We start from the raw sequence: 25,741 nt of genomic DNA on the forward strand, positions 1-25,741 counted from the left end.
ATCTGTATAGGCGTCGTTTCTTTATTCCTTATTACCTTAGGACAGATATAAAATAAAGAATAGTACAGTTGACCCTTGAACCATGAAGGGGCTAGGGGCGCTGATCCTCCACACAGTTGAAAATCTGCATATACCTTATCATTAGTCCTCTGTCTCTTTGGTTCCTCCATATCCATGGTTCCATATCCTCAGAGTCAACCAACCACAGATCGTGTAGTACCACAGTGTTTATTATTGAAAAGAATCCACGTGTAAGTACACCCACACAGTTCAAACCCATGGTGTTCAAGGGTCAACTGTATTATGATAAATTCTCATTTATGCAGAATTTCCTTCCTTTTTAAGGCTGAATAATACTCCACTGTCTGTATATACTACATTTTGCTTATCCTTTCTTCTGTTGATGGGACACTTGGGTTGCTTCCGCATTTTAGCTGTCGTGAATAAGGCTGCTGTGAACATAGGTATACAAACATCTCTTTGAGACCCTGCTTTCAATTCTTTTGGGTATATATCCAAAAGTAGATTTGCTGAATCATATGGTAATTCTGTTTTTAAGTTTTTGTGGAAATGTCATACTCTTTTCCACAGCAGCTATACTATTTTACATTCCCACCAATGCTGTACAAGTGTCCCAATTTCTCTGCATCCTTGCCAACACTTGTTGTTTTCTGTTTTTTGGTAGCAGTCATACTAATAGGTGTGAAGTGGCACCTCATTTTAGTTTGGTTTGCATTTCCCTACTGATTAGTGATGTTAAGTATATTTTCTTGTGCTTATTAGCCATTTGTATATCTTCTGTGGAGAAATGCCCTTGCCCATTTTTTTAATTGGATTGTTTGATTTTGTTGTTGAGTTTTAGGAATTTCCTATATAGTCTGGATATTAATCCCATATCAGATATAGGATTCACAAATATTTTCTTCTATGGGTTGCCTTTTTACTTTATTGATAGTGCCTTTTGTTTTTGTTTTTGTTTTTGTGGTACGTGGGCCTCTCACTGCTGTGGCCTCTCCCATTGTGGAGCACAGGCTCCGGACACGCAGGTTCAGCGGCCATGGCTCACGGGCCCAGCTGCTCCGCGGCATGTGGGATCTTCCCGGACCAGGCCACGAACCCGTGTCCCCTGCATCGGCAGGCAGACTCTCAACCACTGCGCCACCAGGGAAGCCCGATAGTGCCTTTCGATATACAAAATTTTTCAATTTTCATGAAGTGTCCAGTGTGTCTATTTTTTCTTTTGTCACCTGTGCCTTTGGTGTCATATCCAAGAAATCACTGCCAAATCCAATGTTGTAAAGGTTTTATCCTGTTTTTTCTTGCAAGAGTTTTATTGTTTTAGGTCTTAAATTTAGGCCTTTGATCCATTTTGAGCTAATGTTTATACATGATCTTAGTAAGTTTTAAAATCAGAAAGTGTTGAATCCTCCAGTCTTGTTCTTCTTTTTCAAGATCGTTTTGGCTATTTGGAGTCCCTTGAGATTCCACATGAATTTAGGATAGGTTCTTCTATTTCTGCAAAAAAAGATCATTGGGATTTTGCTAGTGATTGCATTGAATCTGTAGATTGGTTTGAGTAGTACTGACATTTTAACTATATTAAGTCTTCCAATCCATGAACATGGGATGTGTTTCCATCTATTTTTGTCTTCTTTAATTTCTTTCAGCAACGTATTACAATTTTCATTATACAAGTCTTTCACCTCCTTGGTTAAGTTCATTCTTAAGTATATTTGATGCTATTGTGAATGGAATTGTTTTTGTAATTTCCTTTTTAGATCATTCATTGTTTATAGAAATACAACTGACTTTTGTGTGTTGACCTTATATCTTGCTACTTTGCTGAGCTCAGTCATTAATTCTAACAGGTTTTTTTTGTGTATGAAATCTTTAGAGATTTCTACATGGAATATCAAATAATCTACAGATAATTTTACTTTTTCCTTTCCAACTTGGATGCCTTTATGTCTTTCTCTTGCCAGTTGCTCTGACTAGAACTTCCAGTACTACGTTGAATAGAAGTGGTGAAAGCAAGCATCCCTGCCTTGTTGCTGATCTTAAAGGAAAAGCTTTCAGTCTTTCACCATGATGTTCACTGTAGGTTTTTAGTATATAACTTTTATTATGTTGAGATAAGTTCCTTTTATTCCTAGTTGTTGTTGTTTTTTCGTGTTTTTATCATGAAAGGGTGTTGTGAACGTCACTTTTTAAACTAAGAGCTATCTCTTAAATGATCAGTGTGTTTTCTTCTATAGTTATCAAGCTATATGGGAAGAAAAATCATAATCAAAAGGGTATCTTGCCTAGAACAGAGTTAAAAAAAAGTAGTTTCGATTATAAAAATCTCTTCAGCTAACAAAGCTCATTCATTGTCATTCAACAAATACTAACTGTCTGTAATGCGCCAGGAACTGTTCTGATTGCTGGGCAGAAAAGTGAACAAAATAACTGTGTTGGAAGACAGAAGTAATCAGACAAATGCATCTATAATTAGAAATTGAAAGTAGTGATTGGTAAGGAAAAAAAAAATAGGAGGCTATTTTGCAAGGGAATATAAAGTGAGTCCTAAATCAGATTTTATAGTTAAGGGGATGTATTTCTGAGGATCTGACATTTAAAAATAGACTAAAGAATGAGTAAAAGTTAGGAGAGATGGGGAAGAGAAATATTGTGGAGGGAAAAAGAATCCAAGCAGAGAGAATAAAATGTGTAAAGGATCTGGGGTAGGAAACCCTGAACCCATAGGAGGAAGGCAGCCATTAGGGCTGGATGGTCCTTAGAGAAGGGAGAAAGGTACAAGGTGAAGATGAAGAGGGAAGCAGGGGCCATTGGTGTGTTTTAAGCAGCAAGGTGGCACGATGCGAAAAATATTTTTATTTTTTAATTTTTTAAATATTTATTTGGCTGCACCAGGTCTTAGTTGCAGCACGCGGGATCTTTGTTGCCACATGGGGGATCTTTAGTTGCAGCATTCAGGCTCTAAGTCCCTGACCAGGGATTGAACCCGGGCCCCCTGCGTTGGGACTACAGAATCTTAACTGCTGGACCACCAGGGAAGTCCCGAAGAGTATTTTTAAATGATCACTTGCTATATGGATTAAAATGGAAGAATGAATGAATATGGGGAGACTAATTAGGAGACCATCATAGACCTCCAGGTAAAGAAGATAGTGGCATAGACCAAGGCTGTGGTAGTGAAGGCAAAGAGTAGCTATTGGCTTCCAGAAATATTTAAGAAGTAAAAATGTAACTTGGTGATGGATTGAAAGGAGAAGAGAGTGGTTTCAGGGATGACAGCTACATTTCTGATTTGAGCAACTGGGCAGTGAGGGCGCCATTTTCTGAGGTGGAACAATCTAAAGGAGGAGCAGATTGGAGGAGGTTATGGTGAAGAATGAAAAATACAATTTTTTTTTAAGCTAGTGTTCTTTCTTTCTTTCTTTCTTTTTTGGCCACATCATGCGGCATGCAGGATCTTAGTTCCCCAACCAGGGATCGAAAGCGTGTCCCCTGTATTGGGAGCCTGGAGTCTTAACCACTTGGGAAGTCCCAAGAATACGATTTTTGACATGTTGTATTTATGATAATCTTGTGACATCTAGTTGGAAATTTAGATAGGTAGGTAGATATTTGAGTCAGAAAAGAGATCTGGGGTAGAATGATACATTTTGAAATTCAGCAGCATGAATGAGATCACCTTGAGACAAAGAATTGAGTGAGGAGACAGTGAATGAGTTCCCATCAACTCTTGTGTTTAGAAATCATATGGGAGAGCAGGAAGGAGCAAGGAGATGAAAGATTGAGTGACCCAAGAGGTCAGAAGAAAACCAGGAAGCCAAGAAAATTCAAGAAAGGAGTACTCTTTTCCTAAGGTAGAACTTCGACAATGGGAATGAAATTCTCAACACCTGGCCATGCCTTCCTCTTCCCTGCTCTGAGCAGGATACAGGTCACCTTCTATAGGGGGTCCTCTGCTCCTGTTTTATATTTGCAATCCAAACTCTTATGCTGAAATCCTTTTATCTCTCTAGGTATGTTAATCTCTTCGATCGATGTCCCCAAATTAGCATGTGACTTAAGGTGCCCGTTAATACAGCGCACATGAACACAATTCGACTACCAAAGTGAAGGAAACTTTTCAGCAGCTCAAGGGACATTTTTCAGCAGTTAAGGAAGCCAATGCTGTTTACTATCATAATTAACTCTTAAGAGGGCAATCTAATTTCACAGAAGGTGGTCTATTCATAAATACTGATTACTCCAAGTTGGAGACAAACATTTATAAGGGACAGAAAGAGCAAGGTAGTTTTTTTTTGAGCATTTCTTTCTTCCTGCTCTGATGTGCTATGGTGAAAAAAATCAGCAGGTCTGACTGACAGTAAGTTATGTGACCTTTTGGGCAATCACTTAGTGTTCCTCAACCTTAGTTCCATCTATAAAGCAGACTGAACTAGATTCTGTCTCACCCTCCTTCTAGTTCTAATGGTTTATCGCGATAAAACTATATGACTCTTTTCAACCTCGCTTAAGCAGAAGTTTGGTCTTTAGACTGATAAGAATGCAGAAAATCGTTAGAGGATCCAGAGCCAATGACTTTCACCAGCCCTCATCAGCTCAACCCACCATTTGACAAACTGGAAAAAATGTTAAGTAAAGTGAAAACCATCACTTGTTTTCCGATCTTTTTAGATGAAAATTTTCTTAATAATAGTCATTTGAGGTTTTCAATCACAGGGTGTCCTTCACTCTAAGGATTTTAAGTAGATGGTCTCTCTAGAAAACTAGTGCTGAAAGGAAAAAGGAAGGGAGAACAGGAGAGAGGGAAAGGGACAGGGAGAGGGAGGGGAGGAGAAGAGTTTAAAAAGAAATGGGATAATATCCCTTTAGCTAGAAAGAGTGGTTCCAGTTAGAGAAGAACATTCTCTCTGACCGTGCCAGAGCCTCTATGCTTTTAGACAGTATCTGTGACAAAGCAAAACAAAACAAAAAACTTGTCTTCATAATAAAAAAATACTGAATGAGGTCATTTTTTTCTTCACACATAATGTGCTTGATGAGAAAGAACTGAAATTAGCGACAGACTAAGTTAATGCTAATTATCCCTGAAAACTAATGTTTCACAGGATTGGTATTAAAACACCATGCACATAATAATTTGTTTAAACTGCATATGCAGATATGGCCTTTAGATACAGACTTCTTATTCTGAAAGATGCTGCCTCTATAGGAAATGAGACCGGATGGGGGTTTGTTTACCTGCCTTCACTTAGGCACTCAGATGAGTGTTGTCTATGAAGTTACGGTATACGCTTACCTAAATGACGCTGCTGATGTGGAAAAAATCTGTGAAATTCTTTTGGAATAAAAAGCATTCCTCCCACCCCTGAACCTCTACCACCAAGTTCTCCTTTCCTGAGACAGCCAATGCTTCAGTTTTTTATGTACCTTATCAGAAATATAAAAGCGAATGAATGGACTTCCCTGGTGGCACAGTGGTTAAGAATCTGCCTGCCAATGCAGGGGACGTGGGTTCGAGTCCTGGTCCGGGAAGATCCCACATGCCACAGAGCAACTAAGCCTGTGCGCCACGACTACTGAGCCTGCGCTCTAGAGCCCGCGAGCCACGACTACTGAGCCCACGTGCTGCAACTACCGAAGCCCACGAGCCTAGAGCCCGTGCTCCACAACAAGAGAAGCCACCGCAGTGAGAAGCCCGTGCACCACAACGAAGAGTAGCCCCCGCTCGCTGCAACCAGAGAAAGCCTGTGTGCAGCAACAAGACCCAACACAGTCAAAAATAAAATAAGTAAATAAATTTATATTATATAGATATAGATCCTGCAAGCCTCACAGCGTGGTCAAAAAGAAAATCAAATTAAAAAATAAAAGCAAATGACTATATGTATGTATATTTATATATGGATATATAAATGTATATATACCTATATGTGTGTATATGTATATGTACATATATACATGGATGGATATATACATATATATCATGAAATACACCTAATTATATTATATATACATACATCTCTCACTTTTTAAAAACTCAACTAAGAGCACACAATAACACTTGCCTTTTCAGTTAGTAAAATCGTTTTTTATCAATACATAATGTTCTTCATTCCTTTTTGTAGATGTATGGTATTAAGTTGTATGGGTGTATATAATATATTTTACCAGCACCCTATTGATGGACATTTAAGTTATTTCATTTAAGTTTTTTCAGTATTTCCTATTAAAAGCAATGCTGAAGTAACTGACCTTGAACCTACCTCATTTTACACATTTGGCTATATTTGTAGAAAATCATTCCCAGGAGTAAAATAACTAGGTCAAAAGGTATGTACATTTGTAACTTTATTAGAAACTCTTTTAAATTTTGCTGTGAGTGTGTGTGTGTGTGTGTGTGTGAGAGAGTGAGAGAGAGAGAGTGAATAGGTGATGTATATACATGGTCAAAAATTCAGAATTCATAACTACCCAAAGGTGGGTAAGGAGAAGTAAGTCTCCCTCATGCTTCTTTCCTGTAGCCACTGAATCCCCCTGCCCAGAAGCAGCCACTGTGACCAGCCTCTGTGTACTTTCCAAAGAATACTCTAGGCATATGTGTGTAAGATAAAAGTAATGATATTTGTGTCTATAGGAGAATTACTCCAATTCAACAGATACGTGGTTTTCTTCTGTTGTGTCGGTGGAGATCAGAAGACTCTTGCCAAGAGCGGTATCATATAGTCAGTGTAAGCACTCAGGCAAGGAATAGCTTTTTTATCGTCCCACCATTCATTGTCAGCCATTATCTGTAGATTCCATCAAGAAAGCAGAGGTTTTATTGACTTTTACTATGCCTGTGTGTTCATTCTGGATGGAAGAGAGGCCGTGGATATGGGACCTTGCCCTGTCCTTGGCCACACCATGTTGAATTTCCAATCTGGGTTCATTGCAACCATCTGAGATCTGCTTTCATCCTCCTAGTGGTGGGGTGTGCATTGAGTCTACTGATTCCTGTGTTTGGTGTTCTTCTCTTTCTTAGAAACACTGGAAGCCTACACATTTATTAACTTTAGATCGCAGGCCACATTCAGAGAACCTCCCTTAACTCTATTCACTCCCATCTTTCTGTGCAAACTGGCCTGAGTTCTTCGCTTCCTTAGTATCTTGTTAAAGACAAGGGGCAGTCGACCCACCACAATATCCTAAGGTTTTACAAACAGCCCCCTTGAGAGTGTAGCTAAGCCATGTGGTTTCTCTTCCGACAGTACAAGAGACAATATTACCAAATACTTTGCTGTGGAATAACAAGGGTCAACAGCTTCCCAGCCCACCCAAGAATCTTTCCTATCATGCCTGTGCCACCCTGTTCATGACTATTAAAAGGAATTGGACCCTTCATGGCTCAGAAGTCTGTTAAGTCTTACCTTTCATAGGATCCTGTTCCAATGATGTGGTTCTTGTATCACCTAAGTGGACATAATAACCAGAGTTTGCTGTTACACGCTCAAGGACCCCGTTCACCAACAGGATTCAAAGTTTCTTTTAAGCAAGGAAAGCAACAAAACAGAGGGACCCAGCGGCTGTCTGCTTTCCTTTCTATCTCCTGACCTTTTTGAGCACAACACAAAGGACAAACCTTAATCTTGTGCAATTCCCACATGTATGAGCTGCGCTTTTTGGACTAGTACAGGTTTCTTTTATCTTCATTGGCTTTGAGGAGACAGTGAAATTTTCTCCTGGGTAAGCTCTATGGCTGTACACAGCCAGCAGGCTAGGATTCAGGCCCAGCACCCTGGAGGTCACATGTGGTTCCATCTGGACAAACACTTTAAAACAAATTCCCTGGCTTTTCTTCAGAATTATTGAGATGACAGGCAGCTGCCACCCACGTGGTAAGATGGTGTCCAGCACTAACACGAAGGCCTTATGGTATGTGGGTGGGGGTGGTAGACAGTGAGACTGGTGAGTTAGGCTTCAAATTATAAAATTATCTTAGAATTTGGAACACCATCTTGCTATATCATTAAACTGCTGTAATTCTTTTTCAGTGCACCCATAGCTTTTCCAAAAATCACTGTGACACACCCTTTGGGGATTTAAAATACAGTAGTAAAGCTTAAAAGACTCTATTTCTTCTAAGTGTATTTTATAGCGTAAAAAATAATGTGCCAGGTTCCAAGTTTTCAAAATTTCTAGTTATTTCAGAATTAGCCAAACAAGTTAATGACAATTGACCCACACACTTTTTTTTTTGACCCATACACTTTTTGAAAATTAAATAAAATGGAAACTTTTCATAAAGTAAAAATGTAAGCCATAGGCCTTAAAGAGAATAATCCTCTTCGTAAAAAACGCATTATTCTAGCATCATTTAGTCTTGTGTTTCCAGTAATGTCTCATACGTTTAAGTATATTTTAAGCAGTTACCTGATATTGATTCATCATATGGCACTTTGGATATTGTTTTAGGACTCAGGTATTTTTCATGTAAATGGAACTTAATTATAGTGAGTATTCAGATTGATATTTTATTATTACAATCCCTTTAATACACACATTGAGGCTAATTATCTTAAAATAATTAGATTTTTTAAAAACTATTTTAAATGGTTAGATTCTTTTAAAAGTCACATCAGAATTCATGTGTTCAAGATATTTTATTCAAATGTTTAAGAGAAAACTAATTCTAAAATTATTATACTTGCTGTCCAGTGTTCTTACGCGGGTCTTATGTAGTGTGATTTTTTTACCCCCTCTTCCACCTCACACATTGAACTTTTCTGTTGCACAATTAAGATCATATCTTGCTTATTCATCCTTCTCATGCCCATATCGCTGCTTTGTTTCCATGCTTTTCTGTAGACACAAAAACTTTTCATTTCCAGGACAAATAGTATAATCGTTTACAAATGTCAGTTAAACTCAACATACATAGAGAGCCAACAATGGACAAAACTCAGCTGAAGTGACAGTGACTCAGTTTGCTCATGTGTGTATAATGAAACATCACAACTGCACCTAGTCGATAGTGACTATGAGACACCATGAATTCTAAGGCAGCCTCATTTCAGAGATGTTCTGATGTGAAAAATATGCATCTTAAAGTAGATGTAATATAGTAGTAGCCCTTCTACTAAAACATCACACCACCTCCTAGATGTTACCTTTCTTTTAAAACCCGGCTCAAATCCAGCTGTTTGTGGAAGCGTCCACAATTATTACACCACTCAACACATCACGTTGCTCACAGAACCCCGAGTATCCACTTACGCAGTGGTATGTCACATTTGCTCTCTTTTTCAGGATAATTCTTAGGAACCAGGCTGTAAGAATCCTCTTTGATATTGCTTAGCATGGCTTTCAGCTGAGAGCTGGGGTGATGCCCTCCTGGGAAATTAGAGCAGAATAAAAAGCAGTGGGCATCAAAGTGCCCACTTTGATGGTTAGTTTAGCAAACTTATAGTTTGATCATTCGATGTGCAGACATTTCCCCTTATATTTAGAGCTCTTATCCTCCCTCTGTAACACCTGCCTATTAAATCCACAATCTGTTGGATTTGACTCCTAACCGATGCTTAATTTGTGTAGCTTAGATATTTCTGTGAAAATTTACTACCATGATTACTCTACCATCTAATGGGGGGAAAAGTTTTGTTCCTATGGTAACTGTTGTAGAACAGTGCATACTTACTATACTTCTAAAATATGCAGCCCAACCTTGTGGGAATACACATCATCTTGAAAGAATTTTCTCCCTTCAATAAAGATTGATATTTTCCCCCATTTTCACCTGATTTCAGAATAAAATAAAACTTTGTAAGAATTGCTAAGGAAGAGCTTGAGGAAATGAGAACCATGGATGTGTCTCACCCCTGCAGCTGTCATGGGAGAGCAACACAGTCCTCAAGTGATTTCTGGGAATACATGTCCAATCCCTCTATGGTTGTATTCCTCCCAGACTCTTTCTGTTTTCCATGTCTCATAATGTTTGCTGTGTTTGGGATGTTGCTATGCAAAAATGATATAAAAGTGGGGTTTTTTCCTAAGGCAATCAAGCTTAGCCAATGCAAGTTTAGGATGATGCAAAAGTTTCTCAGAAAAATTTTAGCATTCCTTGGGGAATGATTTAAGAATGCTCATGATAAGAAAGGATAAATGTCAATAATGGCCTAAAATGTCATTCCACAAGAGAAAATTAATCAGTTCCAGGGTTTTTGTAAGTATTGATATCACTTAAACCACAGTTCTTATTTGTATTTTTGCAAACGAGACTTTCTCCATCTTTTTTCTTCAAATTAATTACCCTCTATGAGTTTTTTCCCTTTAAAAGTTATATACTACAGGGACTTCCCTGATGGTGCAGTGGTTAGGAATCGGCCTGCCAGTGCAAGGGACACGGGTTCGAGCCCTGGTCTGGGAAGATCCCACATGCCACGGAGCAACTAAGCCCGCGCACCAGAACTACTGAGGCTGTGCTCTAGAGCCCACGAGCCACAACTCCACAACTACTGAAGCCCGCACACCTAGAGCCCGTGCTCCACAACAAGAGAAGCCACTGCAATGAGGAGTAGCTCCCGCTCACCGAAGACCCAACGCAGCCAAAAATAAATTATTTTAAAAATTATATGCTACAATCTTATTAAAGCAAAGAAACAAATACATCAGAACTACAATTTTTAGTATTCGCTAGAAAAGTTTGCATTACGGTCTCCTTCTTGTTTTATCTTTCTTTTTGTGTGTGTGAATTTTTCTCCAGAGCTTACTTAGAGATCTGTGGATTCTATAGTTCTGTGATAGAAGAGGAATTAGGAAAAATGTTCATAATATCTTAAGCACATAACCCCACCCTCAGCAAACATGACTTACAGACAGTAATGATGACGGTAGCAGTCCCTGAGTACAGGTCAACCCTGCGGAAGGTACAGGATTCCTAGGTGATATTATGGGTTTCCAGACATCCTGCCCTCTCACCAACATGTGACAGTGTCTGAAATTCCACCATCGTGTTTTACCGGGTACCTCTGAATCGGATTATCCAAACAGGGAGAAGGGCCCCAATAGAAGGAGTCAGAGGCACGTAAGAGAGTAGGGCAGCATAGGGGACTGAAAAACAGCGCGGGTGCGCAGTTATACCACGTAGGGCAGGTCCAGGGGAAGCTCGGACGGCAGAGGGTACTATGAAGGATATTAGCTGCTTGATGAGTGACAGCGTGTCAGCATCTGTGTAAAGAGGTTGGCGGAAGACATAGAAGGCATTTCTTGCTTTCTAAGTTTGCCGCGTTGGCTCCGCAAGACCTCAGTTTTGTGCGGTCTCAGACCTCACGGGCAGGATCACCTCAGAACGGCTCAGCTTATGCTTTGCTTTCCTTGTTCATCAGCCCCGGAAAAGGATTGTTGTCAGAGAGAAAGAAAACGGAGTTCTTCTTCCTCTTGGGCCTGGGAACACCCTGCTCCCTATATCTGGATAAGAAGGAAGAAGGAATGGGAGCCCAGGATCTTAACAGCATATGGGTTTAAAAATCTACCAGGTAACAACATTTTCCACCAATATTTTCCACGCTTTCAGTGTCCCAGTGATGATGTAGCTGATGGCCAGAAATACTAGAAGCCTGATCTCTGGTTAAAATCTTTTTTAGAAGACTATATATTACTTTACTACATTTTCATATGTTTTTAGGCTGCAGCTGATTTCTTTCAGTCTTGGGTGTGTGAAGCCGTAATTATTCGGTCAGCTGAGATATATAACACACACATATATACATATATAGATATTTACAGAAAGGTATACAGATGTCATTACTATAGGGCATAAAGGAGGGTCAGGATCATAGACTGCTGAAAAGTCTCTTGTAAAATTTTTGTTCAAGGATCTAAATGTAGAATTAAGCAAAGAGTAATGCAATGAGAAATCCTAGGCCTTAACTGAAAGAAAAGACAGAATTCATGATCTTTCATGCCCTACCTCCGTGATAAGTATTCAGTTCATATGGAGGTTTATTCTCCTTTGTAAGAGCCAAAGCCTTTCATCATTTCTGGGCATGGCATACCTCAGAGGCAGACAAGGTGGTACCAGCTGCACATGAAAGAAATCACACGATTTCAGTGTGTAGAGTAATGACAGGAATGGGCAGTTCAGACCAACTGGACCCATTTCTGCCACTTTTTCAAGCGTGCACACATGCACACACACACAGAGCAGAAAAAGAAGACTCTGAATGAGTTTGTGGAGGCAGGAATTGAACCCAGTACCCAAGGAATCTTAAACCTTCTGGGTCTGTTATGGTGGGCAAAGCAGCGGGTCTTGCTCACAGTAAAGAGTACATTTGTTTATTAAATTAGCCCCCCAAAAAGCTAAATTATTACATGACTTTTCAAAGCCATGAATAGCCAGTAAAATGAGAAACAGATATTGCTTCTCTAAAATAATGATAGCAAACATATATAGCAGTTACTAGGGTCTGTATTGTTTTAAGTGCTTAAATAAATTCACTTAATGCTCATAATAACCTTATGATTATGGTTAAGTATGATTTTCCTCCTCTTCTAGTAATTGGAAAACTGAGGCACAGAGAGGTTAGGTAATTGTCCAAGAATGCACCATTACTGATCGGCGGTAGAAGTGTGGACAGGGGAGAGTGTGGATGCCCATTAATAGAGGCATACCCTCAGGCACCTGAAGGGTAAATGACGTGCACCTCGCCAAGATTTCACTTCAACTCCAGCATCTTTCTTGAACCATAGTCCATCCACTTGAATGCCTATGTAAGTGAAGTGGCACATTCTAGCAGAGCGAGATCGCACCATATGGAGAAGGCACCCAGGAACCGGGCTGGCAGCATAGGCTGCTCAGTGGATGCTGGGAAGTGTCTCAGAAGAAATTGTCCAGAAAAAGCCCCAAGGCACTGGGAGAAAAAAGGAAGGAAACTGGAGGGCTTTACTGCCTACGAGGAAGTCGGCACTGCTTTCAGAATTAATGAGAAAGTTGCATATACCACACGCAATGGGGTCTCTCCTTTATTAGCCAGTTAAGTATTAAGGATTTGGCATGTTTCATTTTTCTGCTCTAATTACAAAGGTGATTGTGCACCTATAGAATTAGTTTCATTGCTTTGTATTTGATAAATTCACATATCAAGTCTTTAAATGTAGCAAACGTATGACTTGCTGAGGGCTGTGTAGCTCATTAGTGGATAAAGAAGGAGATGCACTCAGTGTTTTTCCAGAAGAAAACCCAAAAGAGACAGGTTCAGGCAAGATCAGAACTTTCCAGTAATTAAAACTTCTCAGAAATGAGATGGGGTGCCTGCAAAGGGCTGAGTAGCCATAAGTAAAAGCATCCTGACCATAGGCCAGGAATCCCCGCTGGACCAGATGACTTCTAATATTCCTCCTGCCCCAGAGCTAAGACTTTGGTGATTATTTTCACAGAGAACTTGATTTTTTATGTTCATAGACATCTAAACATTTGGAAATGTAATGAAACCATTTTAAGTAGTAAGAAATTGAAAGACAGAGCTCTCAGTTAATTTTATGAAGCATGCAGTCTTAGTTTTCTAAATACCCTGGATAAGTTAGCAAGCCCTCTGCAATGCTGGGGCTCAGAATCGGGGCTGAGCAAGTATGTGAGGGCTGTGGTCCCTGAAGGCCTGAGTGCAAGGAATAGATACAGCAGAGAGGAAGGAAGGGGATGGAGGAAAAGAGGAATAATACAAGTGATAGTGGTCCTAATACGAATGTAATCATTACAGCAGTCACATCAGAGAATCATGGCTGTTCTCACTTTTCACATGGAGGAACTGAATCTCAAGGTCGTGAGTCCCAAGGCCATGTGGTAAGTGGCAGAGGCAGGGCACACACTGCAGTGCTGTGACTCACCTGTGCAGTAGCTTTGCTCAGCCTAGCATGGGTGGCTGTGTATTAAACACAGGCCTGGGACTTCCCTGGTGGTCAAGTGGTTAAGACTCTGCACTCTCAGTGCAGGGGGGCTGGGTTTGATCCCTGGTCAGGGAACTAGATCCCGCATGCCACAACTAAAAGATCCCGCACATGGCAACGAAGATCCCATGTGCTACAACTACATGGCAACGAAGATCGCATGTGCTACAACTAAGACCCAGGGCAGCCAGATAAATAAATAAATATTTTTTTTAACAAAGACAGGTCTAAGAAGAGAAGCTTATTTCCAAATCCTGCCACAAGCCTTATGAATTTAAAATATCAGTACTTAGGGAAGACTTTATGTTGCTCAGCCTTACCTGAAACTCACCTTTCTTTATATGAGACAGAAATAATATTAATGAACCCTATAAGTCTATTAATTTTTTTTGCCATGCCATGTGCCTTGTGGGATCTTAGTTCCCCGACCAGGGATTGAACCCGGGCCATGGCAGTGAAAGTGCCAAGTCCTAACCACTGGACTGCCAGGGAATTCCCTAAGTCTATTAATATTATAAACTCAAATTTCCATTTTGAAGGACTAAGAGAAAACAGAAAATGATTGAGTCCATAATACAGAGAAAGTGTAGAAACTAAGTTTTGATTTTGCTTTTTGACCCAAGCTTTGATTTATATTTCTCTATGTCTGAAACATAATCAATGTTTTCTTTGTGTTTGGTTGTGTTTCTCTACTCCAGAAGGCATGAAAGAAAGAAAACCCTCCCACAAACTTTTCTCACATTATTCCATTGAGAGAGGGCTACAGACTAATTAGCTATGGGTCTACTGGCTATCAGACAAACCTTTTCCTTTATCTCTTCAAAATAGAGTAGAAACAGTTGAGACCAGCATAAGATCTGTTACTCTAGGACAGTGATTCCTAACTAGAAATGATTTTGTCCTTTCCTCCCCTCCAGGAGGACATTTGACACTTTCTAGAGATATTTTTATTACCACAACTGGGAGTGGTACTGGCTTCTAGTAGGTAAAAGTCAAGGATGCTGCTAAACATCCTACAATGCACTGAACAGCCCACCAACAGACACTTATTTGGCCCCAAATGTCAATATTGCTAAGGTCGAGAAACCCTGGTCTAAGACCTGGTAAAATGCTTGGGAGTTTACGTACCTGGGCACGCCCCTGGCAAAATCTTCTAGGCCTCCAAACCTAGGGAATCTCAGCACAGTGGAATTGCCTAGAGCTTTGTGGGAAGAGAACATTTTCCCTGTATTCTCCATTAATTTTCACAAGTTCATAAACTGGGCTTAGATAATTATTTCCACTGTCTTCTTTCTCTATTTTTTCTCATTATGCAAAGGCAAACCGGATTTTGAGAATTTTTGCTTGTCTATTATTTTACATCATTTTTCATGGTTTGATTTTTAGGCCAGATTTTTCCTTTGTGTTAATCTTATTATTTTTACAAAGGGAAGAAAATGTGGAAGAAGATTTGGAAAAAAAAATTTTTAATGTCTGATCTAAGAATAAGGACAATCACTGGAAATTTATGTTCCAAGTTTTCTGAATTAACACAAAATGGTTTCTGAACAGCTACTCAGATGACAATTTCAGTAACCATTTTCAGTATTTATAATTTTTAAAAGTCTGCTATTTAAAAAAATTCAATCTGATTAGACAACTGGCCTGAATCCAAGAAGTATGCTGAAAGCAAGAACTCAGAAACACAAACTAGTTTTAAAACTTAAAAAAGAAATGTTGATAAAGAATGCAGAAAGTTCACAGGTAAGAAAAAAAGAAAACCTAATACAAAAGGTGATAGAACTTGACTATCAAGGTGAAAAGGTAATGAGTACAAAGTCCAGGTATGACATTTATGATTTTTGAGACAGTCTGTCTATATCACTTAAGCTTTGGCAACATCCCCAGACTCATAGAGAAGACTGAGTCATCCCTCATTCCTTTATTCTCTGTTGAAAAGGTGACCTGGCTGTATATTCTGTGACTGACTGTGCTGAACACGCTGAAAATCTGAGACTAAAAAGCCATTGACATCAGTTGTAAAGTGAGAAAGAAATTATTTCCTGATTACGCATTTGGCCTTATCATACAAACTAGATTTTTCTGGCCGCCTGTTTCTTTAAATGATCTTAAAGATGTGTTGAAAATATCTCACCTGTGCGACTTTTAGGGTTGTTGCTATGTGTGGGTTTGGTATGAACCAACAAGCATCTGAAAGTTATTTCTCAAGCCAAGAGACAAACTCAGATAATGACAAAGTTGGCCTGAGCTTTGAGTTCAAAAGGATCATGATAGTTTTGCTGAGCTCAGAAATAGTGGAGAATTTGAGGTAAAGTGAGTGCTAAAGCAAGAAAACCACTGACCACAGCAACCAAATAGCATCTAAAAATGGCCTGTAGACACAGAGCATGGCTTTACCCAAATACGAATGCAATGCCCAGTCCTGCATTGAGGGACAACTTTCCATGAAAAGACTTTCCCCAATTGCTCCTTGCAGAGAAAATTAGAAAAATGATTTTAAAATTTGATCCATTTATATTTGTTCCTTAGGTGTAAGTTATAAATATTGAGATTATCAATGGATTTATGTTTGATGGAAACTTATCTGTAGTATATTCACTAATTTTGAAGTTAACTTTTATTGTTGTCCTTCATATTCCAAACATGAAGAGCATTAAGTCAAGCTAATTTTTTTCTTTCTAATATAAAATAAAAAATAATAAAGCAATAAATTTAAAAATAGACCTCTTAATTCAGATTCCATTACTATTTGTTTTAATTATACAGAGGCTTTTCTTGTAGCTTACTTTTGTTTTACATAGATGATATATATATATAGATTATATATATATATAAAGTTGATAACACAGGAATTATAATTTCATGGAAAATATTAGTTCATTTACATAAAGAAACTGTAAATGATATAGAGTATAGGTTTTTTTATTTAAAACTTTTCAACTGATCTGTTTATTAATGCAGAAATTCTGATTAGGAATTCCATTTAAAATGATTCTTTTTAAATAATAGATAAAATGTATTGTGCACTCCTTAAGTATTTGGTACTCTGAATACATTATTTTATTTAAGACTCACAGTAACCCTAAGAAGCAGGAACTAACATTGTCTTCATTGAACAGGTGCAGAAAATCAGGCAAAGAAGTTAAGAAACTTGCCCAAGGTCAGGTGGTAGGTGGTGGAGTCTGATCTTAAAGCTGAGTCTGCCTGACTTGGAGCCAAAAGCCTAAAACAGAGTACCATAAACTTTTCATTAGTCTCGGTATTACTTTATGGACGACAACAATAAAAGCACATTGTTTTTATAGTAGTCTATAGTTAAGAATTAATCACAAATTCAAACAGACTTTTCTTATTAGTTCCAATTACTAAGCTTTTAACATATGTTAGCTAATACTCCTCCCTCAAACCTCAAAGTGTTTTTGCAATACAATTTTATTCATGTTCAGTTAAAAATCCCATGAGATTTACTATAATTTTCCATTGAAGAAAGACATTAATATTGCAAGCTAAATTTAGAACCATATATCAAGAGCCTTAAAATATTTACATCCTATAACTTAGGAATTCAATTTCTAGAGAACTTATCCTCCAGAAATAGTTAAAATACATATAAATATTTTATTACAAACATAGTTATTTATATGTTTTTATAAAATCAAAATTTGGAAGTAATAAAAATATATTGAGGAATGGTTAAATAAATGATGGCATTGCCATTTCAAGTGATATTTATTAAGAGCTTACTATACCATGGAAAAACACTTGAGTTATATGTGTATTTTAGTTAGTGTGTGAAGCAGAGAAGCAGGGCATTATAGAGTAAGCAGTTAGTCACAACCATGTAAGATAAACTTCCCAGAATCGCAAAATTAGAAGATACCAAACATGTTTAAAATGCCTTTATATTGTACTCTTATTTTTCTGTATTTTCCAGTTTAAAATAATTTGCACATACTAATTTTCAAATGAAAAAACACATTTTAATTTTCTTTTAAAAAAGTTATAGGCCAGTAAGATGGCAGAATGAGAGCTCCCCTGCTTGTGTCCCCCACGGCAACAGTACTTTGGTCATCCTCAGACAAAAGTGCCTTTGTGGGAGCTTTGGATCCAGGTAAGAGGTTGTGAAAGCCTGATGGAGCCCAAGATCGTTGAGGGCCGTTTTTAGAAGGCACACCCACACCCAGGTGGCAGGCCCATTGACTGAGGTCCCAATGACAGGCCCAGAAACAGCCTGTTCTCCCTGTGGACTTGCTACAGCGCCATTTGGCCTTGGGCCTGCCAACAGCACCATTCCCCAAGGGACTCAGGAGGATAACTGGCCTGCCAACCTCAGTCCCAGCTGTGCACCCTGAAGTGGCCTGTGACCCAGCTCCAGTCCCTCTGGGCCACAATCCAGAAGTATTCCTGCTTACCCAGGGACCCATGCCTGTCAGTGACCCTGGAGGAAGGCCCACCAACCTTGGTCTGATGGTGGAGCCTGAAGTGGCCCTACAGCTTGGCTCTAGCCCTTCTCAACCGTGGTCTGAGAGTAGTCTTGACAACCCAGGGACATGATGGGAGACGTGCTCCTTCACATTCCTGATGGTGGGCCTGCTGACCTTGCTTTGTTTACATATCCTGAAGCAGCCCTGTGACCTCGCTCCAGCCCTACTTAGCCATGGTCCAGAGGCAGTTCAGCTCACCCAAGAACCCAGCAGGAGACATGCCTCCCCATGCCCCTGGAAGTAGTCCTGCAGACCTCAATTCCAGCTGTGGATCATAAAGCAGCCTCTCATCTCAGCTCAGTCCCTCTCAGCCATGGTCTAGGGCAGTCCTGCATGTGCAGGGATCTGACCAGTGACCCAGCAGGATCTCTCCCAGGAACCTGGTGGGAGACACACCTGTCTGTGTATGTGACAACAGGCCAGATATCTGTAGACCCAATTGCAGACCCTGAAGTGGACACTTGTCCCAGCACCAGCCCTACTGACCAAGGTCCTGGAGCCATCCACCCAGAGACCAAACAGGATCCATGCCCACCTGAGCCCCTGGTAATAGGCCCACCAACATCATGAAACACCACTGTGGACCCACACCCCTGAACAACCAATGGATCAAAGAAGAAATCAAACAGATCTTGAGACAAATGAAATGGAAATGAAAATGGAAACACATACCAAAGCTTATGAGATGCAGCAAAAGCAGTTCTAAGAGGGAATTTTTCAGTGATAAATACCTACATTAAGAAAAAAGAAAGATCTCAAATTTACACCTATAGGAGCTAGAAAAAGAAGAACAAACTAAGCCGTCAGTTAGCACAAGAAAGGGAATAGCAAGGAAGAGCATAAATAAATAAAACAGAGACCAGATTTTTTAGAGCAGATCTATAAAACTAAGAGTTGGCTTTTCGAAAAGGTGAACAAAATTGGCAAACCTTTGGTGAGACTAACCAAGAAAAAAGAATAAATACATAATATAAATAAAATAATAATTTTATAGTAAAATAATTTAACAAAATTATAAATAAAATTATAAATGGAAGAGGAAACATAACTGATACCACAGAAATATAAAGGATCATAGGAGACTACTATGAATAATTATATGCCAACAAATTAGATAACATAGAAGAAATGGATAAGTCCCTAGAAACATACACCTCTCAAGACTGGATCATAAAGAAATAGAAAATCTGAAGAGTCCAGTAATGAGTAAAGAGATTGAAGCAGTAATCAAAAATCTCCGAACAAAAAAAGCCCACGACCAGATAGTTTCACTAGTGAATTCTACCAAACGTTTACTGAAGAATCAATGCTAATCCTTTTCAGACTCTTCTAAAAAATTAAAGAGATGGAAACACTTCCAAACTCTGGTTATGAGACTAGCGTTACTCTCACACCAAAGCTAGATAAGGACAGTACAAGAAAAGAAAATTACAAACCAATATCCCTGATGAACATAGATGCAAAAATCTTCAACAAAATACTAGCAAATAAAATTCAACAGCACACGAAAAGTATCATACACCATGATCAAGTGAATTCTATGCCTGAGTTGCAAGGATGGTTCAACGTACACAAATCAATAAATATGATATACCACATTAGCAAGGTAAAGGATAAAAATAATATGATCATCTCAATAGTTGGAGAAAAAGCGTTCAACAAAATTCAACATCCTTTCCTGATAAAAACTCTCAACAAATTAAGTATAGAACAAATGTACTTCAACATAATAAAGACCATATATGATAAGCCAACAGCTAACATCATACTCAGTGGTGAAAAACGGAAAGCTTTTCCTCCAAGATCAAGAACAAGAAAAACGTTCCCACTCTCACCACTTCTATTCAAGATAGTACTGGACATCTTAACCAGAGTACGCAAGAAAAAGAAATAGCAGGCACCTAACTCAGAAAGAAAGAAGTAAAACTGTCTCTTTGCAGATGACATGATCTTAAATATAGGAAGGAAACCCTAAAGATTCCACCAAGAAACTGTTAAGAGCTAATAAACAGATTCAGTAAAATTGCAGGATACAAAATCAACATACAAAAATCGGTTGTGTTTCTCTGCACCAGCAATGGACTATGTGAAAAAGAAATGAAGAAAACAATCCCATTTACAATAACATCAAAAAGAATAAAATACTTAGGAATAAATTTAATCAAAGAGGTGAAAGAAATATGTACACTGAAAACTATAAGACATTGATGAAAGAAATTGAAGAAGACACAAATAAATGGAAAGATATCCCTTGTTCATGGATTGGAAGAATTAATATTGTTAAAATGTCCATTCTACCCAAGGCAATCTATAGACTCAATGCAATCTTCATCAAAATGTGAAATACCTTTCCATATATCTAATGGAATATAATAAATATTTTATGTTATTGATTATATTTATGTTATGTATTCCATTATAATATACAATGTATCCTGTTTTATATATAAATTATATCATTTCATATATATGTATAATATTCCACTATATACATATAGTAGAATATTATTCAGCCATAAAAGAGAAGGAAATCTTCCTTTTTCAGACAACATGGATGCATCCAGAGGACAGTATGCTAAATGAAATGACAGACAAGACAAATACTGTATACTCTCACTTACATATGAAATCTAAAAAAGTAAACTCACAGAAGCAGAGAATAGAGTAGTTGTTTCTAAGGACTGAAGGTGTGGGGGTGGAAATTAGGAAATGATCAAAATGTACCAACTTTCAGTTATAAGACAAATAAGTTCTGGCCATCTAATATACAGCACAGTGACTACAGTTAATAATACTATCTTGGGGCTTCCCTGGTGGCGCAGTGGTTGGGAGTCCGCCTGCCGATGCAGGGGACGCGGGTTCGTGCCCCGGTCTGGGAGGATCCCACGTGCCGCGGAGCGGCTGGGCCCGTGAGCCATGGCCGCTGGGCCTGCGCGTCCGGAGTCTGTGCTCCGCGACGGGAGAGGCCATGACGGTGAGAGGCCCGCGTACCGCAAAAAAAAATATATGTATATGCAAAAAGAACTTAAATGGACATGGCTAAAGCCTTTCTCAACCTCTGAAAGGCCAGCCAAAAATAAATAAATACATTTATTTTAAAAAAAGAAAAGTGAATCGAAACACACTTTGGGAAGTGTTTCTCTAGGTGGTATGTCCGTGTCCAAATCTCTTTTTCTTTCTCAGTCTTTTTTCCCATGTGAGACAACATCAGACCTCAAACTACTTCTCCCCAGCCTCTTTCTCAAGCTCCCCCCACCTCGACCCTAAACTACCACCCAGAACCTGGCAAGAACTGGATCAGTTCCTGGGATATTGCTGGTGGGTTTCGTATATCAACTCTGATCTGAAGAGAATCCATGTTCAGCCAAGAGAACATTCAGTTCCCATTCCACTTGGTCCTTAGTCTCCCCACACCAGCAAAAGTTTTCATCAACTAAGGTCTCCTTGTTTTGTGTGTGTATGTGCATGTGACCAATTAATTTTGCATAAGCTGCCACTGCACCATTAGAGGCTAATCCGTTCATTCATAACCACAAGGTATTGTGTTAGGGTCATGTACATGACTTGTGCCTCCAGCACTATGGATTTATTTAGTCCTTAGCCTCTAGTTCCTGCAGCTGTGTCCTTTCAATGACTGCTTTATGGTGGCCAAGAGAGTTGAGGTCTCCTGCCAGGACTCTGAGATCTGGAGGAACACATGGACACATTATTCCTCTACTCTGAAGCTATCCAATTCCTGTTCCGGTCAGATGGGGAGATAGTGGGAGGATATCTCTGAAGCAGCCCAGCACTTACTGTTGATGATACTACTCATGCCTGATATTACTGCAAAAGAACAGGCAAATTTATCCTCCGTGTTCTTCAGTGGAAGGTTAATTACCAGTGAAAGTGGAATAATGCAAAACATAATTCTGAATGTAGCTCCTGGGTTTCTTTGTAAGAACAGTTATGGAGCCAGTTTTTTTTTTTACTCTAAGACTACACATTGGATCCAGTCTGCTTCAAACAAGAAGCCAGGAAAGAGGGCTTGCTATGCTAATTGAATACTAATTAGGCTTTTGCTTAAATTGTTGTGTGTTACAATTATTTGCAACTATATTTTTTTCTGTATTTATGTTGAGGTGGAAAAAAATACCTGAAAGGTAGCAAGATTCTTACTTAGCCTGAATATCTGGAAGAAAGTATCTTTCCACTTTTTTTTTTTTTTTTTGTACTTGTAACATTTGTAAAGGGTTTTGTTCTGCACTAAGAAAAAGCAGAATATCATCATCATTATTACTGGCCTTTGTTCACAATGGATTTCACCCAGACTCTAATCAGTTACTCTGTGACTAACAGTCTGAGTCACTAAGTTTCACGTGTTTATGGATTTCAACACAATTCCCAGGCTGAGCATTTTTTTGTTTATTTTCATGTTTCAGGACTCAAAAAACTAAATGCCCTTCCGGATTTCGAATCTGGTGTCACTGAGTGACTGGCTCTGAACAACTCAGCACATAGACTGAATCACTCCTTCAACAACAGATTAACATTGGCAAAAGGTCAAGAACTAACCAAACTGGCAAAAGGTTAGTATATACTTTTAGGACCAAGTCTTTAGCCTGGTGGAGAATTCAGGTAAACATAAATATTTGTGTTTACACCATGGTAATGGTACTAGACAGTTTCAGAATTGAAAATGCAGGAACCTCCAACTAAAAGGGGATTAAGAGAAGGACAAAAAAATGCAAGTATATTTACTGGTTATTAACTTTGTAAAGATCTACGTCTTTATCCTTACAGCTTCTTCAAGGGAGTATCAGAAAATGGACAATCTGAGCTAAAATATCCTTTTTTATGGAAAATTCCATTATTTTAATAATTTTCTCTTTCTATTGTATCCATTCTCATACTAGTCCCATCTTGTCCCTAGATTATAACTGTCCGTGGTTGGTCACCCTACACCCATCTTAAAAATGCAATTACCCTGTCATTTTCCCATCAAATAATTTTATAAACATTTGGTCACACATTGTCACAGCATCTCCAATTAATAACAGTTATTAATTAATTAATAACAGTTTTATAGCACTCTTCAAAGGATTCTCTTGCATGTTAGCTCATGTTAATCTCATCTTCATATGCAGTAGAGCAGAAATGTATTGCCCCTCTCACCGATGAGAAAATTGAGGCATATTGATGGACGTAATTGGCTTAGCCTCAGTGGCTCACGTCATATGGATTATTGCTAGAAAAATCAGAATCCTGGTCTGAAGCCATTGCACTAGACACATAACAGAAATTTGAGATTTAAAAAGAATTTTTGCCTCTGAGTCCTCATATGCAAGATTAAGAGTAAAGTCTGGACAAATGATTTGTTATTCTTGGGTATCATTGGTTCTTGCAAATGCTATTTGTGATATCAAATGTATATTGTATTACATTAATGCTGTCCAAAGTATAGAAGTATAACTAGATCACACAAAATGTTATCAAAATATAAAAAGATAATAAATAAAATGAATTTTAAAAAATGATTTGTGCATCATTCTGTATCCTTCATAGGATGTCCTATGGGTCTCTACAGGATGTTCTTGAGTGTGCATTCTTAAGATTCCTGTTGTCATTCAAGTAAGTGACTTTTTTTTTTTCTTGTGAACCTATTGGATTTTACATTTAATTAATGGCCTTTCTAAGGAAAGATTTATCTACCATATCCTTTACATCTTCCACAGTGCCTGGGCTGGGCACACAGTAGTAGCTTTTTTGTGTGTGTGTTGTCGTACGCGGGCCTCTCACTGTTGTGGCCTCTCCCGCTGCGGAGCACAGGCTCCGGACGCGCAGGCTCAGCGGCCACGGCTCACGGCCCAGCCGCTCCGCGGCATGTGGCATCCTTTCGGACCGGGGCACGAACCCGTGTCCCCTGCATCGGCAGGCAGACTCTCAACCACTGCGCCACCAGGGAAGCCCAGTAGTAGCTTTTTGATTTCAGTAGAGCAGCTACATCTGTAACCTATTTTAAAGTTTCTTGTCCCTAAGGCCCATGTACCAACACTGAGCATCCTATGGGTAAATTTGATTTTGCAGCAGTAAGACAGTGGGATTCCTTAAGGCATAGTTGGTGAACGATTGCATATTCACCTGAGTGTCTTGGTGCAGATGTCTGAGTCTGAACACAGAGCTTCTCCACCATAACCTACCGAGCAGGCAGGTGGCTGCGTCCCCAAAAGAGTCTTCTGAACTCTGAAGTTGGATCACCACTTTTCAGTTTCTGGAAGTTTTAATGACTTTGGTTGTGAAGGTGCTTCCTGGGCCTGGTCTTTGACAATGAAAATAAAAGATGGTCCCTCACCTTTGAGAAAAGAGGTCAGACTATAAAAATGGCCCGAAACAAGGACGTCTGACACTTACTGAGAGAAAATGTTTACCTGTGCAGGAAACACTGTCACCCAGTTTATGAGAGCCAGTCCACAAGCACAGCACCTAATTTCAGCAATCCACGAGGCTGCCTTCCTTCCACGTGCTGGCACATAGGAGAGGACAAACAGGGCTGAGCGCGGCCATGTCGGAATGACTAACATTTTTCCAACCCAGAGTGATTGAGAACTATTTTCCCCTCAAACCAAGCGAAATCAGCATTCCTCTCCCTCCCTTGTGCGGGACCCGAAGATGAACAAGATAGTCTTTCGGAGGGGCCCGAGTTCAGCTCGGGGCTTCAAACCTGAGTGGGGCTACAAAGGATGAGGCGGGAGGGAAAAGACCAGGGCAATGAATGCATATAAAGGGAGGGCAGGGCCCTTGAGGAACAGACAAAGAACCGGGACCCTCATTCCGGGGAAGGCTGGGATCAGGGGTTGAATTAACAAAAGATTCATGAAAGAAGGCTTCTGAATCTGGGAAGAGCGATGGCATTAAGCTGCAACCTGAAACAGTTAAAATCTGACCATACGTTCTTACAAAAGTGGTAAAGTAGATGATGTGTCAAAACTTCTTTTTTTCGCCCTGAAAGGGGTAAAGGAAAGGCCCTGTTTCCCAGTCTACATCCTGTAACCGCGGGCATGGTTCAGGGATAAGCCACCGCACGGCTCTTTCAAGCTCCTCCTGGCTGGGCAGTTCGAGGATTTTAGAAACACATCATAGCTTCGCCCACAGCCGTACTTCGAGAACATCCTCTACTGCAGGCTCTTTCGCGGATTTACTTGGGATAAACAGCGCCTAAAAGTCAGCAGGAAGGATTCAAGGACCTTGTCAGCCCGAAAGCTGGGACGACAGACCCAGGGAGGCGGGGGACCTGGGCACGCTTTCTGTTCCTGTAAAAACCGAGCCGCGGGCAGCCTGGGTCT

The 25,741-nt window shown here is 39.5% G+C and overlaps 1 protein-coding gene across 3 annotated transcripts in view; it reads left to right on the top strand.

Moving 5' to 3' along the window:
* Positions 1 to 22,914: 22,914 nt before the first annotated feature.
* PRTFDC1 (phosphoribosyl transferase domain containing 1) overlaps positions 22,915 to 25,741 on the top strand; it is a 97,678-nt gene continuing 94,851 nt past the window's right edge. For 2 of the 3 annotated variants that reach the window (XM_024765527.1, XM_024765539.1), the window contains exons 1-2: positions 22,915 to 22,987; positions 23,964 to 24,029. The gene's annotated coding sequence lies outside the window, so the exon portion shown is untranslated. Of the gene's footprint in view, positions 22,988 to 23,963; positions 24,030 to 25,551; positions 25,620 to 25,741 lie in introns of those variants that run through there. The other variant, XM_024765535.1, reaches the window with a different exon arrangement.

This window comes from Neophocaena asiaeorientalis, unplaced genomic scaffold, assembly GCF_003031525.2.
Source record: "Neophocaena asiaeorientalis asiaeorientalis breed wild unplaced genomic scaffold, Neophocaena_asiaeorientalis_V1.1 scaffold217, whole genome shotgun sequence".
NCBI classification, from domain to species: Eukaryota; Metazoa; Chordata; class Mammalia; order Artiodactyla; family Phocoenidae; genus Neophocaena; species Neophocaena asiaeorientalis.